Source organism: Staurois parvus, unplaced genomic scaffold, assembly GCF_062004578.1.
Source record: "Staurois parvus isolate SC_StPar_1 unplaced genomic scaffold, SC_StPar_1.0 ptg000173l, whole genome shotgun sequence".
Taxonomy (NCBI): Eukaryota; Metazoa; Chordata; class Amphibia; order Anura; family Ranidae; genus Staurois; species Staurois parvus.
In genome coordinates, this window is record NW_028317969.1 from 631,058 (window position 1) to 644,618 (window position 13,561).

A 13,561-nucleotide genomic window follows, 5' to 3' on the forward strand; every position below is an offset into this window, starting at 1 on the left:
TTCACTATATCTGGACTCCCACGGTACACAGAACATGGAAATGCAATTATTTTAGTAAATATAAACTGCTAAATACCTTTTCTCATCAGCAGTATATAGTAGTCTTGTGACTTCTATAAGTGTCCAGCCGAGCGCTTGTAGGAGGAGTTTTCAGTCCCCTGATTGCCCTATGAGGCTGCATGACTGCTGCCCCTCTGTCTGGACAGTGCTGATTGGCCTTGTGCTGATCACATGCACTCTCCCAAAGAAAGAAAAAAAACCTATCTGGCAATACACACCAAACTGAGCATGTGCAGCTTGCCTCCAAGGCAGCAGATGGATTGGGAACAGTAGAAGTGGGGGAGGATCAGAGAAGACAGGATCAAACATCCCTTTTACACAATGCAGGGGATTAACCCCTTAGGTTCCACAGGGAGTATAACAAGTATGCTTTACAACATATAGAATCCCAACTGTGGCACCACCTGCCTGGAGTTTGCATGTTCTCCCTGTGCCTGCGTGGGTTTCCTCCGGGGACTCCGGTTTCCTCCTACACTCCAAAGACATGCTGGTAGGTTAATTGGCTCCTGTCTAAATTGTCCCTAGTATGTGTATGTATGAATGAGAGTTAGGGACCTTAGATTGTACACCACTTGAGGGTTAGGGACTGATGTGAATGTACAATATATATGTAAAGTGATGGCACTATATAAGTACCTGAAATAAATAAATAAAATATACAGACTGATTTTACTGTTGAGGGTTTAGTAATACTTTAGGGCTCCATGCACACGGGGCGTTATAATAACACTGGTAACGTCATGTTAAAAACGCAAGTTTTTCAGCGTTTTTGCATTAGCATTTTGCCGCCTTTTTTCTGCATTTGCGTTTTTTTTCACAAAAGAAAAATGTTTTTATTTGCTAAAAAAAAGTCCAAAAACGTGGGTTTGCCACTTTTTGACACATTTTTCAGCATTTGAGCGTTTTTACAGCTAAAAAAACTCCTCTAGGACCCCACTAGTCCTGGGTTTTTTTTTCCCAGCCAAAAATACGCCCCTGCCAAAAACCTGCTTCCAGTCTATGTGTGTATGGACACATAGGATAACATGCTGGGGGGTTTACTGGCTGTAGAAAAAAAACACCAAAAGCCAAAAACAGCCGCTGTAAAAACCAGTGTGCATGAGGATTAAATGTATCACACGAAAACGCATGGTAGTGCACAATCCTGCGTTCTGGTATGCAAAAATACACATGCCCTGGCAAAGTGCAATGGGGTGCCATTGAGAATGAATGGTGCCGCAGCACCACAATGGGCAACACATGGGTAAATTGGGCGTGTCCACAGTGCAAAGGTGTAAACCTGACCCAATCGGCTTCTCATTTTGTTTTTTTCGGAGGCTGGCTGCCTGTGTGAATGAGGACCGTTCTGCTCTCACTAAACACGCGTGTCCTGACTCCGCTCACATGACGGCCAGCACAGGCTGTCAGGAGCTGATTGGAAGCTTCCATGCACATTTCCCATTATCTGTGTATTATGTAGAAGGCAGCGTGCCTGAAAAATAACAGGACATGATGAGCCGCACACAGAGCCTCATTCATAGCCGGGCCGCTCTTTATCTAATGCGCTCTATCTGTGTCATCTGCTGAAAACTGTCCAACCGACCCGGCTGATAACTTTTCCTGCAGAAGCCGCATGCTGTGATTGTTATCTCAGCTGAAAAGAGCGAATGTCCAACAGAACTTCCTCTGCATTACTGACAGTCCTTCTAAATGTATCTAAAAAATGTCATCTATTGCAGATTACCAGTCCACAGATTTTAGGTTTGCCTTTGTTGTCACCTGGTGATCCTGCCAGTTACACACTTCCTGTCATACAGTGACAACGCTAGCAGTACTTTATTTATTGAGGAACAGTGTTGTCACTCTAGGGCAGGGCTACAGAACGCCTCCCCACCAGGGGCGGACTGACCATTTGGAAACTCGGGCACTGCCCGAGGGCCCGGGGTCAGTAGGGGGCCCCATGAGATGCCCCTGGTACCTTTTTTATAGGCTTTTTTGAGTTTGGGCAAGGACACAGGGGCCCCATGATCCCCTATTGCCCGGGGGCCCCATGAGTTGTCAGTCCGCCCCTGCTCCCCTCTTCTCCTCTCCTTGACTTAAGATGAAGGTGTTCTGAGAAAACTAAAAAATATTAACTGATAACAGTGCAGCACAGGCAGAGAGCACGGGAAGTTGTCAGCTCACAAGATTTCTGGCAGAATCAACAGGTACTTATTTGGACTTATCAAGCAACATGGGCAGCACAGAGGCTAAATGGTTAGCACTTCCGCCTGGCAGTACTAGGGTCATTGGTTTGAATCCCAACCACGGCACCACCTGCCTGGAGTTTGCATGTTCTCCCTGTGCCTGTGTGAGTTTCCTCCAGGTACTCAGGTTTCCTCCCACACTCCAAAGACATGCTGGTAGGTTAATTGGCTCCTGTATAAATTGGCCCTAGTATGTGTATGTATGAATGTGAGTTAGGGACCTTAGATTGTACGCCCCTTGAGGGTTAGGGACTGATGTGAATGTACAATATATATGTAAAGCGCTGCGTAAATTGATGGCGCTATATAAGTACCTGAAATAATTAAATACAAAATACTTGCAATGGTTTATTTAACAGATATAAAATGGAGCAAAAAGGAGACATTCATTGTTGGGGTATATACACTTTAAGCCTGGGTTCTCAAATGCGGTACCGTATACTGCATGTGATTCGCACAGGAACCGCACCGCGAATTGTGCGTTTTGCGATTGGAGCCATACATTCTGTATGGTTTAAATCGCACCGCACCAAAAAGTTGCAGGACCCTTTTTTTGGTCCGCATTAGAACTGGATTGCATGGGTATTCACACCTATGCGATCCGATTATGCACATCGCACCGCTTTTTGCGGACTGATTTCGGGGGGTTGTTAACTTAACATACACACCTGCGGCGGTTCGCATGAACGGGCTGTGACTGTGATACGGTGCGGAATTCGCACAGAAACCGGTGTGAATTCCGCACCACATGAGTGTGAACCCAGGCTAAATGAGGTCTGAGGAAAAAGCTCCGCCCACCCACGTCATCATGCTCCTACGCTGACGTCACGTCCGCCCCGATGCCATTTGCGTTCCAGACTGGTTCCCTGCAGCGACTGGCCGCTCTAGGATGCCCTTCCAGCTAAAAATCAAACGCAGGGATACCATTTGTCCTCCAATGTCTCCCGGGAGCCCGGACTACGTTTGGTGACATTATCATTTCTTTTTGAGTTGCTAACTGCCATTTTTACCAATAAATTGTACATTTAATGCTGCACTTAGTCCGGCGCCCCTCTTCCTTCTTCTTTTCCACATACAGAGTTCAGCTTTGCTCTGAGGGTGCTGCTACTGATGCCGCCGTTTGCAAATATATTGTCATTGTGAGCACTAATGGTCCCCCACATGGACTTTTTGATGGACCGTATGGACTTTCATGTAGCTTTATTATACCCCTCCAGCTCCAAATTTGTATATATTGGTTAGCTTAACATACACACCCGAAGCGGTGCGCATGAACGGGGTGCGACTGTGATGCGGTTTCCGCACCGCATCAGTGTGAACCCAGGCCAGTTCCCACTACATGCATTTCAGTTGCTTTTTTTCTGCATCCAAAACGCACAGAAAGTAGGTTATACAGTTGTCAATGTCATAGTTCACATCAGTGCTTGCAGTTCCAGTGCGTTCCAGTTGCATAAAAAAAATAGAACATGCTGCATTTTTTTGTGCACAGAACTTTACTGGAATGCGGTAAAAAGCATAAAAAATACACTGGAATGCACATGTCCCTATTTAGGGCCAGTTCACACTACATGCATTTCAGTTGCTTTTTTTCTGCATCCAAAACGCACAGAAAGTAGGTTATATGGTTGTCAATGTCATAGTTCACATCAGTGCTTGCAGTTCTAGTGTGTTCCGGTTACAGAAAAAAAAAGTTGAACAGGTTGCATTTTGTCTTCACAGAACTGCACTGGAACGCAGCAAAATGCACCAAAAACACACTGAAATGCACATGTCCCTATTTAAATTGCAGAAAAAGAGAGAGAGGAAAAAATAAACTGGAATGCATAAAAACGCACCGGAACGCGCCAAAAACACATAAAAAATGCACCACATCTGGACTGCGTTTCTATAGTGTGAACCGGCCCTAAGGACCAGTTCACACTTCATGCCTTTCAGTTGCTTTTTTTCTGCAATCAAAATGCACAGAAAGTAGGTTATATAGTTGTCAATGTCATAGTTCACATCAGTGCTTGCAGTTCCAGTGCGTTCCGGTTGCAGAATAAAAAGTAGAACAGACTGCATTTTTCCTGCACAGAACTGTACTGGAATGGGGTAAAATGCATCAAAAATTCACTGGAGCGCACAGGAACGCACCAAAAATGCATTGGAATGCACATGCCCCTATTTAAATTGAAGAACAAGAGAGGGGAAAAATTAAACTGAAATGCATAAAAAACGCACTGGAATGTGTCAAAAACACATCCAAAAATGTACTGGAACAAATCAAAAACGTGTCAAAAATGTGCATGCAAGAACTCATCCGCAACGTATCTGTACTGCGTTTCTATAGTGTGAAATGGCCCTAAAGGATAACTCCACTTTTATGGGAAAAAAATATCAAATAAAAAACAAAATAGCAAAGACAATTGCTGCCTAATTCGTGTTCTAATTGAGTGTTATTAAAAAGTAGCTTTCCTCTTTCCTATTCAATCCGCAGTGCTGTCATTTCCTCTAAGTTGCTTGCAATGTGGCAACCTGGTGGTGTTCCGTACACAGATGGAGTACAAACGCCCCCCCCCCCCCAGAAATGTCATCTCCTGCTTGTGTGATTGGCTCACTGATTCTTCCAGAAGTCTGCACTAGTCAGATTTTTGACATTAGCAACACAAATGTCCTTTTTTGGCGAGATACACCCAAAGGGAAATCACATCTAAAGGGATGCAGACCCTGCCACTTTCCTCATTAGAGTCCTGCAGGTGCAGCAGTTGCTTGATAATTATAAAATCACTCCCATTCAGCCTGGGTTCATATATATGTGGTGCAGTACACTGCATGTGATTCGCACAGCAACCGCACCGCATTCCTGTGCAAATCACATGCGATTTGTGTGCGGTGCCATATATTTTGTATGGCTCTAATCGCACCGCACCCGCACCAAAAACGGGCCAGCCCCTTTTTTTGGATGCACACTAGAATCAGATCACATGGGTATTCACACCTATGAGATCTGATACTGCACATCGCACTGCGTTTTGCGGACTGCTTTCGGGGTGTTGTTAACTTAACATATACTCCCCCAGCGGTTCGCATGAACGGGGTGCGATTCTGATGCGGTGCGGAATTCGCACACAAAACGCTGCGAATTCCACACCGCATCAGTGTGAACCAGGGCTCACTTTCATTTTGCTCATGGACACAGACAAAATAAGGCAGAGAATTAACATCTAACTCTTCCAGAACCCCACTATGATTAATGACAGATCAATTTTCTCCATTATATCTTGGTGGTGATTGGTCCATCTTCCTACTATATTATGCTGGTGATTGGTCCATCTTCCTACATCATGTCAGTGATGGGTCCAACTTTTCAACTATATCATGCTAGTGATGAGTCAATATTCCTACTCTACTACTCTATTATGCTGGTGATAGGTCCATCTTCCCCACAATATCATGCTGGTGATAGGTCCATCTTCCCCACAATATCATGCTGGTGATGGGTCCATTTTCCCCACAATATCATGCTGGTGATGGATCCATCTTCCCCACAATATCATGCTGGTGATGGGTCCATCTTCCCCACAATATCATGCTGGTGATGGGTCCATCTTCCCCACAATATCATGCTGGTGATGGGCCAATCTTTCCTACTATATCATGCTGGTGATGGGTCCATCTTTCACACTATGCCGTGCTGGTGATGGATCCATCTTCTTCACTATATCATCCTGGAGGTAGGTCCATCTTCACCAATATATCATGTTGCTGATGGATCCATCTTTTCTACTATATCAGGCTGGTGATGAATCCATCATCCCTACTATATCATGTTGGTGATGGGTCCATCTTCTCTACTATATCAGGCTGGTGATGGATCCATCTTCCCTACTGTATCATGATGGTGATGGGTCCATTTTTTATCATGCTAGTGCTTTATATCATGCTAGTGATGAATCAGTCTTCCTACAATATCATGTTGGAGATGGATCTATATCCCCCACTGTATAATGTTAGTGATGGGTCAATCTTCCCTGCTATATCATGCTGGTGATGGGTCCATCTTCCCTGCTATATCACGCTGGTGATGGGTCCATCTTCTCTATTCTATCATGCTGGTGATTGCTCCATCTTCTACACTATATCATACTGGTGAACAGCTCAGATGTTTCAGATGTTGCTTATGGATCCATCTCCCCTACTATATCATGCTGGTGGTGGGTCCATCTTCACCAATATATCATGTTGCTTATGGATCCATATTCCCCACTATATAATGCTAGTGATGGGTCCATCTTCCCTGCTATATCATGCTGGTGATGGGCCCATCTTCCATGCTATATCACGCTGGTGATGGGTCCATCTTCCCTATTCTATCATGCTGGTGATGGGTCCATCTTCTACGCTATATCATACTGGTAAACAGCTCAAATGTTTCAGATGTTGCTTATGGATCCATCTTCCCTACTATATCATGTTGGCGATGGGTCCATCTCTCTACTAGATCATGTTGAGGATGGGACCATCTTTCCTACCATATCATTCTGGTGATGGGTTCATCTTCCCTACTATATCATGCTGGTGATGGGTCTATCTTCCCCGCTATATCTTGCCGGTGATGGGTCCATCTTCCCTATTAAATCATGCTGGTGATAGGTTCATCCTCCCCACTACTGTATGTCATACTGGTGAACAGCTCAGCTCATGTGACAACAGAAGAAAATTCCTACTGTCCTACTATGGAGAAAAAGAAAGCTTTCTTGGAAACTATAATGTCAATTTTGCAACATGGGGAACCATCCATGAACTGTACTTTTAAAATGCTCATAGACCTTTAATGTGATCCACCACATCACACACCCAAAACACAAACATCCAATCTTCTGCAGAGCCTACCCAGATTACATCAATTTTTGAGCTGTAAGACTGAGAATGACTGGTGTTTATGGCAGTTTTACAAGCAGAGATTTGAAGACAACTAATGTCACAGATTAGAACTTTGCAGTATAGAGGAACAAGGGAAAACATAATTTAATATTTATCAAGATTAATGAAAGGAACACTAAAGACAGTTCTTGGTAGAGGAGCACCAGTATATTTTCAATATTTATACCCAACATATACAGTATATCCAGCATGAGTTTTTCTCCTTCCAAACACCACTTTTCCAAACTATCATAAATATTCAGAATGCTGAAAAATAATGTATATCCATGATCATTTTTAGAATTCTGGACTGGTTTGTAGTTCGCTCTCTTGCACCTGATTCAGAAGCGCAAAAAACAACATCTCTACTTGCCCAACATTTATGAATGGCCTTAAAGCTAACCACCAGACTGCATTTCCACAATTGGTGGCCAAGTTCTCTCACTTTTGAATAAAACACACATGGCCACGGATGACGATATGGAAAGGGGTCTGCTAGGTAGACCAAGTATTGTACATGGCCAATTAATTATTCTATGGTAGCAAAATTGACATTAAAATAGTTTTATGTCTAATTCAAAATTTTCTATTTATTGGCCATGGTCTGTTGCTGGTTTGAAAAGATCATAATATTATTTATAGGCAAGCAATGCAAAATATGCATTGATTTGTTTATCTATCTATCTATCTATCTATCTATCTATCTATCTATCTATCTATCTGTAAATCCATAGCTTTCATTTGGAAGAACTGGAAGAAATCCTGTGATTTATAGTTCTACAGCATATCTATCTATCTATCTATCTATCTATCTATCTATCTATCTATCTATCTATCTATCTATCTATCTATGTATCTATCTATCTATCTATCTATCTATCTATCTATCTATCTATCTATCTATCTATCTATCCATCTTCCACCATTATTATTATTATACAGGATTTATATAGCGCCAACAGTTTGCTCAGCACTTTACAATATAACAGGAGACAATACAGCAACAATACAGTTGAATACAAGAGGGATAGGAGGGCCTGATCCTTGGAGCTTACAATCTAGGAGGGAACAACATTAAATTGGTAGTAAATTCCACAGAAAATAAATGGGCCCACTGCAGGTTTAAGTCATAATGTACTACTATGCACAGCATACTAGTACATTATGACAGACATACCTGCAAATGGAGCCCTCCAGTGCAACGATGTCACTGCTCCCCCGGCACTTTGATCCAGGGAATATTCGATTTCCTCTCAGGGGATCAGGAAGGAATTTTTTCCCCTGCAGGAGCAAATTGGATCATGCTTTGCTGTTTTTTTTGCCTTCCTCTGGATCAACTGTGGGTGTAGGATTATAATTTTTTTTTTTTTTTTAATGGTTGAACTGGATGGACTTTTGTCTTTTTTCAGCCAGACTAACTATGTATCTATGTAACTATGTAACTTCCATCTTCTACCGGTCTACCTTTCGAGTTTCGTATCTTTGGCCGCTTTAAAGGCCAGGCAGCAGTGATGTCACTCCCACTCATGTGCATGGGAGTCCCACTGCCGCAGCACAAAAAGCGGGCCATACATGTGGCCTGAGCAACATGTGCTGTATTCACATTAGAGCTGACAGGCAAGGGGGACATTTATGACAGAAGAGGCCTCTGTAGTCTCTTCCGTTAAAAAACCCTGCCTGTTACCAGATGTTAACATTTTAACGTCACTACCACTTTAAGAGTAGCTATACATCCATGACTTTCGTTTGGAAGAACTTGAAGACATGCTAGAATTTATAGTTCTGCCTCATATCTACAGTGTCTATCTATCTATCTATCTATCTATCTATCTATCTATCTATCTATCTATCTATCTATCTATCTATCTATCTATCTATTTTTCTATCTATCTATCTATCTATCTATCTATCTATCTATCTATCTATCTATCCATCCATCTATCTATCTATCTATCTATCTATCTATCTATCTATCTTTCTTTCTTTCTTTCTATTATTACTAAGTAATGCTAAATCCATGACTTTCATTTGGAAGACATGCTGGAAATTGTAGTCTCTTTTTCTTTCTTTCTTTCTTTCTTTCTTTCTTTCTTTCTTTCTTTCTTTCTTTCTTTCTTTCTTTCTTTCTTTCTTTCTTTCTTTCTTTCTTTTTCTCTCTCTCTCTCTAAATCCATGGCTTTGATTTGGAAGAACTGGAAGACATGCTGGAATTTTTAGTTCATCTATCTATCTGTCTGTCTGTCTGTCTGTCTCTTTATCTGTCTACAGTATCTATCTATCTATCTATCTATCTATCTATCTATCTATCTATCTATCTATCTATCTATCTATCTATCTATTTATCTATCTATCTATTACTCTTAGATTGTAAGCTCCAAGGAGCCTAACCCTCTTGTATTGAACTGTATTGTTGCTGTATTGTCTCCCGTTATATTGTAAAGTGCTGAGCAAACTGTTGGCGCGATATAAATCCTGTATAATTATAATTACTAAGTAGGTGTAAATCCATTTGAAAGACATGCTGGAATTTGTCATCTATCTATCTATCTATTTATGTTTTCTCCATATCTATCTGTCTATAATTACTAATCTCATCTCACTCTTTCTCTCCATCTATCCATCCATCTATTTCCATACATTCATCATTCCTTCCTTCACTATCTATCTATCTATCTATCTATCTATCTATCTATCTATCTATCTATCTATCTATCTATCTATCTATATATCTATCTGTTATTACTAAGTAACTCTAAATCCATGGCTTTCATCTGGAAGAATGAGAAGACATGCTGGAATTTGTAGTTCTACAAGATCTAGAAAGCCCTATGACACTATTGAAGAATAATCTGGATCATAACAGAACAACACCAATATTTACACTGGTAATGTGCTCTTCCCACAAGCCTTTCCTCTCAATATCTACAGCAGCAACATCTGCACATAAAACACCAAAACTGTCACTGACAGATCAGTCCAAACCAACAGAACATTCTTACTGGTGAGGATCAAGGATTGGACAAGGTATCACTTCATACAGTTCAGCTGCAGGTTACAATCCTGAATGAAATTTAAAGCTCAGATTTTTTTTTCTCTGCATGTCATGAAAGAAGTAGCTTTGCCTTGTTACCTTATCTAAAGTAGAAGTTGGCCGGGTCCCTTGCTTTGGTATGGAATAATTTTTGACGTTTCTTGGAGTCACTCATCACTGTGGCTGCTGTTCCGAAGTGGGAAGCCGTGACTGGAAAGTTTGCAAACTGAACAGGAACTAAGACATTTTAAGGGAAATATCCTGATATCCTTATATGGGACTCTGCCTGCTTTAATTTATGTTAACTGCAGGATGGGAGCTAGGTCTTAGTGCTAGCAGTGTTATGAGGCTCATAGGAATGGGGGGGGCTGGGGGGCTATGCAAATGAGCAATTTAGGATTGCTACCTCCCCCAAAAATTACAATATTTTTCGAAATCAAGGAACATCTTTCTATCTGTCCGTCTGTCCATCTATCTATCTATCTATCTATCTATCTATCTATCTATCTATCCAATTACTATATATACTCTTAGATTGTAAGCTCCCAGGATCAGGGCCCTCCTATCCCTCTTGTATTGAACTGTATTGTTGCTGTATTGTCTCCTGTTATATTGTAAATCGCTGAGCAAACTGTTGGAGCTATAGAAATCCTGTATAATAATTATATATATATATATATATATATACATATAGATATATATATATATATATATATATGCTGTTATGGAGGGCACCCCACATAATGGGCACAGTAGGTGTCCAGACCAGGAACTCATCAACAGAATCCCCAAGAGATGGAAGAAGCTGTCACAGGCTTTAAAGCTAAACTCCGGTTAAAACTTGTTGCTTATTTGCACTGTAAATATAAATTTATTTATTTCAGGTACTTATATAATGCTCTCAATTTACGCAGTGCTTTACACATATATTGTATATTCACATCAGTCCCTAACCCTCAAGGGGTGTACAATATAAATTGCCTAACTCATATTTATATACACACATTCTAGGGCCAATTTACACATTAGCCAATTAACCTACCAGCATGTCTTTGGGGTGTGGGAGGAAACTGGAGTACCCGGAGGAAACCCATGCAGGCACAGGGAGAACATGCAAACTCTAGGGGGGTGGTGCTGTGGTTGAGATTTGAACCAATGACCCTAGTATTGCCAGATGGAACAGCTAACCATTTAGCCACTGTACTGCCCTGAACTAATGCTAATAAATTGTGTGCCATTTGTGGCTGCTACTGCAATAGGGAAAACATTTATTTTCATTTAGTCTGTACAGTACAGTAAGAGTCAGGGGTGGACTGACCATTTGGAAACTCGGGCACTGCCCGAGGGCCCGAGGTCAGTAGGGGGCCCCATGAGATGCCCCTGGTACCTTTTTCATAGGCTTTTTTGAGTTTGGGCAAGGACACAGGGGCTCCATGATCCCCTATTGCCCGGGGGCCCCTTGAGTTGTCAGTCCGCCCCTGGTAAGAGCTAAATGTCTAACATGGATCAGCCTGTCAAAATGTACTTAGTGAGTCGTCTTGTAAGTCCCCTTCCACCCCTGAAAACCTAAGGTGGAAGAAAATGATCTGCCATTGGCAGAACTGGTTGTGAAAATATGATAGCTGAAGCACAAGATCCAAAATCTATTTGTGTATGTCCGGCATTACACTTCAGTCTGAAGTACACAGATTATTATTTATTATTATACAGGATGTATATTGCGCCAACAGTTTGCACAGCGCTTTACAAAATGAAGGCAGACATTACAGTTACAATACAATTTGGTAGAAGAGGAAACAGAGGGCCCTGGTCTTTAGAGCTTACAATCTAGGAGGAAGGGTTGAGTGATACAAAAGGTAATAGCTGTGGGGGATGAGCTGATGGAGGAAATTAAAGGCAGTTTACTAGTTAGAAGCAGGATAGGCTTCTTTAAAGAGAACAGTTTTGAGGGATTGTATAAATTGGATAGATTAGGAGATAGTCGGACAGATTGGGGTTCCAGATGACAGCAAGTCACTGACTTAGCACCTACTCCATTCAGAAAACATTCTCTTTACAGAATACAAGGCATTCTGTGACTATAGGAGGGGAGATTGTGACTATCATCCGCACCTCCTCCAATCACAGAATGCCTTGTATTCTGGGGGGAAAAAAATGCTAGATGTTTTCTGAATGGAAGAGGTGTAACAGCCTGTTACCATCGATGTACTCCAGCCAGAAGTGTAAAGTTGTCCATGTACTGTACAAAATCCATCTGTTTCCTGCTGGCCCCCTATGTGATAGATAAAAAGTGTTACTACACCGAGGACCCTGCATAAACTCTATCTGGTCTCTCGCAGTACACAGAACATAGAAATGCAATCATTTTAGTAAACATAAACTGATAAATACCTTTTCTCATCAGCAGTATATAGCAGTCTTGTGACTTCTATCAGTGTCCAGCAGAGCACTGGTTAAAGCTTGTAGGTTGAGTTTCCATTCTGCTCTGACTGCCCTGTGAGGCTGCAGGACCCCTGACCCTCTGGATAGTGCTGATTTGCACTGTGTTGATCACATGCACCCTCCCCTCCCCCCCCCCACAAACAAAAACCTCTCTAGCAATACACACCAAACTGAACATGTGCAGAGTGCCCCCAAGGCTTTGTACTATCAGCAGATCAATTGGGGACTGTCGAAGAAGGAGAGGATCAGAGAAGACAGGATCAAACAGCCTTTTTTCACAATGCAGAGGATTAACCCCTTAGGTTCCACAGTGAGTATAACAAGCATGCTTTACTGCATATACAGACTGATTTTACTATTGTGGGTTTGGGAACATTTTAATTGTAAAAAAAAAATACAAAATTAAAGTAAGATCAGAGCTTAGAATCTAAGAGGGAGGGTCAAAGTGATACAAAAGGTAATAACTGGAGGATGAGCTGATAGAGAAAATAAAAGTACAGTTGTTAGGTGGGGGCAGGATGGGCTTCTTTAAAGAGAAGGGTTTCCGGGGATCATCTAAAAGTGAACAGAGTAGGAGAATCGAAGAGAACAATTTGGTTGGTATTTTGGGGCTAGGTTAGTATAGCATGTAACATAGTATAACATATAGAAAATAAAAACACAAAAAAATATTTAGGGCCGGTTCACACTATAGAAACACAGTCCAGATGCGTTCCGGCTGCATTTTTGCATGCACGTTTTTGATGCGTTTAGACGCGTTCCAGTGCATTGTTAATGCATTCCAGTTCATTTTTTCCCGTCTATTTTTTTTCAATTTAAATAGGGACATGTGTGTTCCAGTGCGTTCCGGTGTGCTTTTGATGTGTTTTACCACGTTCCAGTTTTGTGCAGAAGATGCAAC

General features: G+C 41.6%; 1 protein-coding gene across 2 annotated transcripts in view; it reads right to left on the minus strand.

Annotated features, from left to right (window-relative positions):
* LRRC32 (leucine rich repeat containing 32) overlaps nucleotides 1-10,469 on the minus strand; it is a 97,247-nt gene extending 86,778 nt beyond the window's left edge. The window contains exon 1 of one of the 2 annotated variants that reach the window (XM_089676744.1): nucleotides 10,318-10,469. The gene's annotated coding sequence lies outside the window, so the exon portion shown is untranslated. The remainder of the gene's footprint in view (nucleotides 1-10,317) is intronic. The other variant, XM_089676745.1, reaches the window with a different exon arrangement.
* Nucleotides 10,470-13,561: the final 3,092 nt, after the last annotated feature.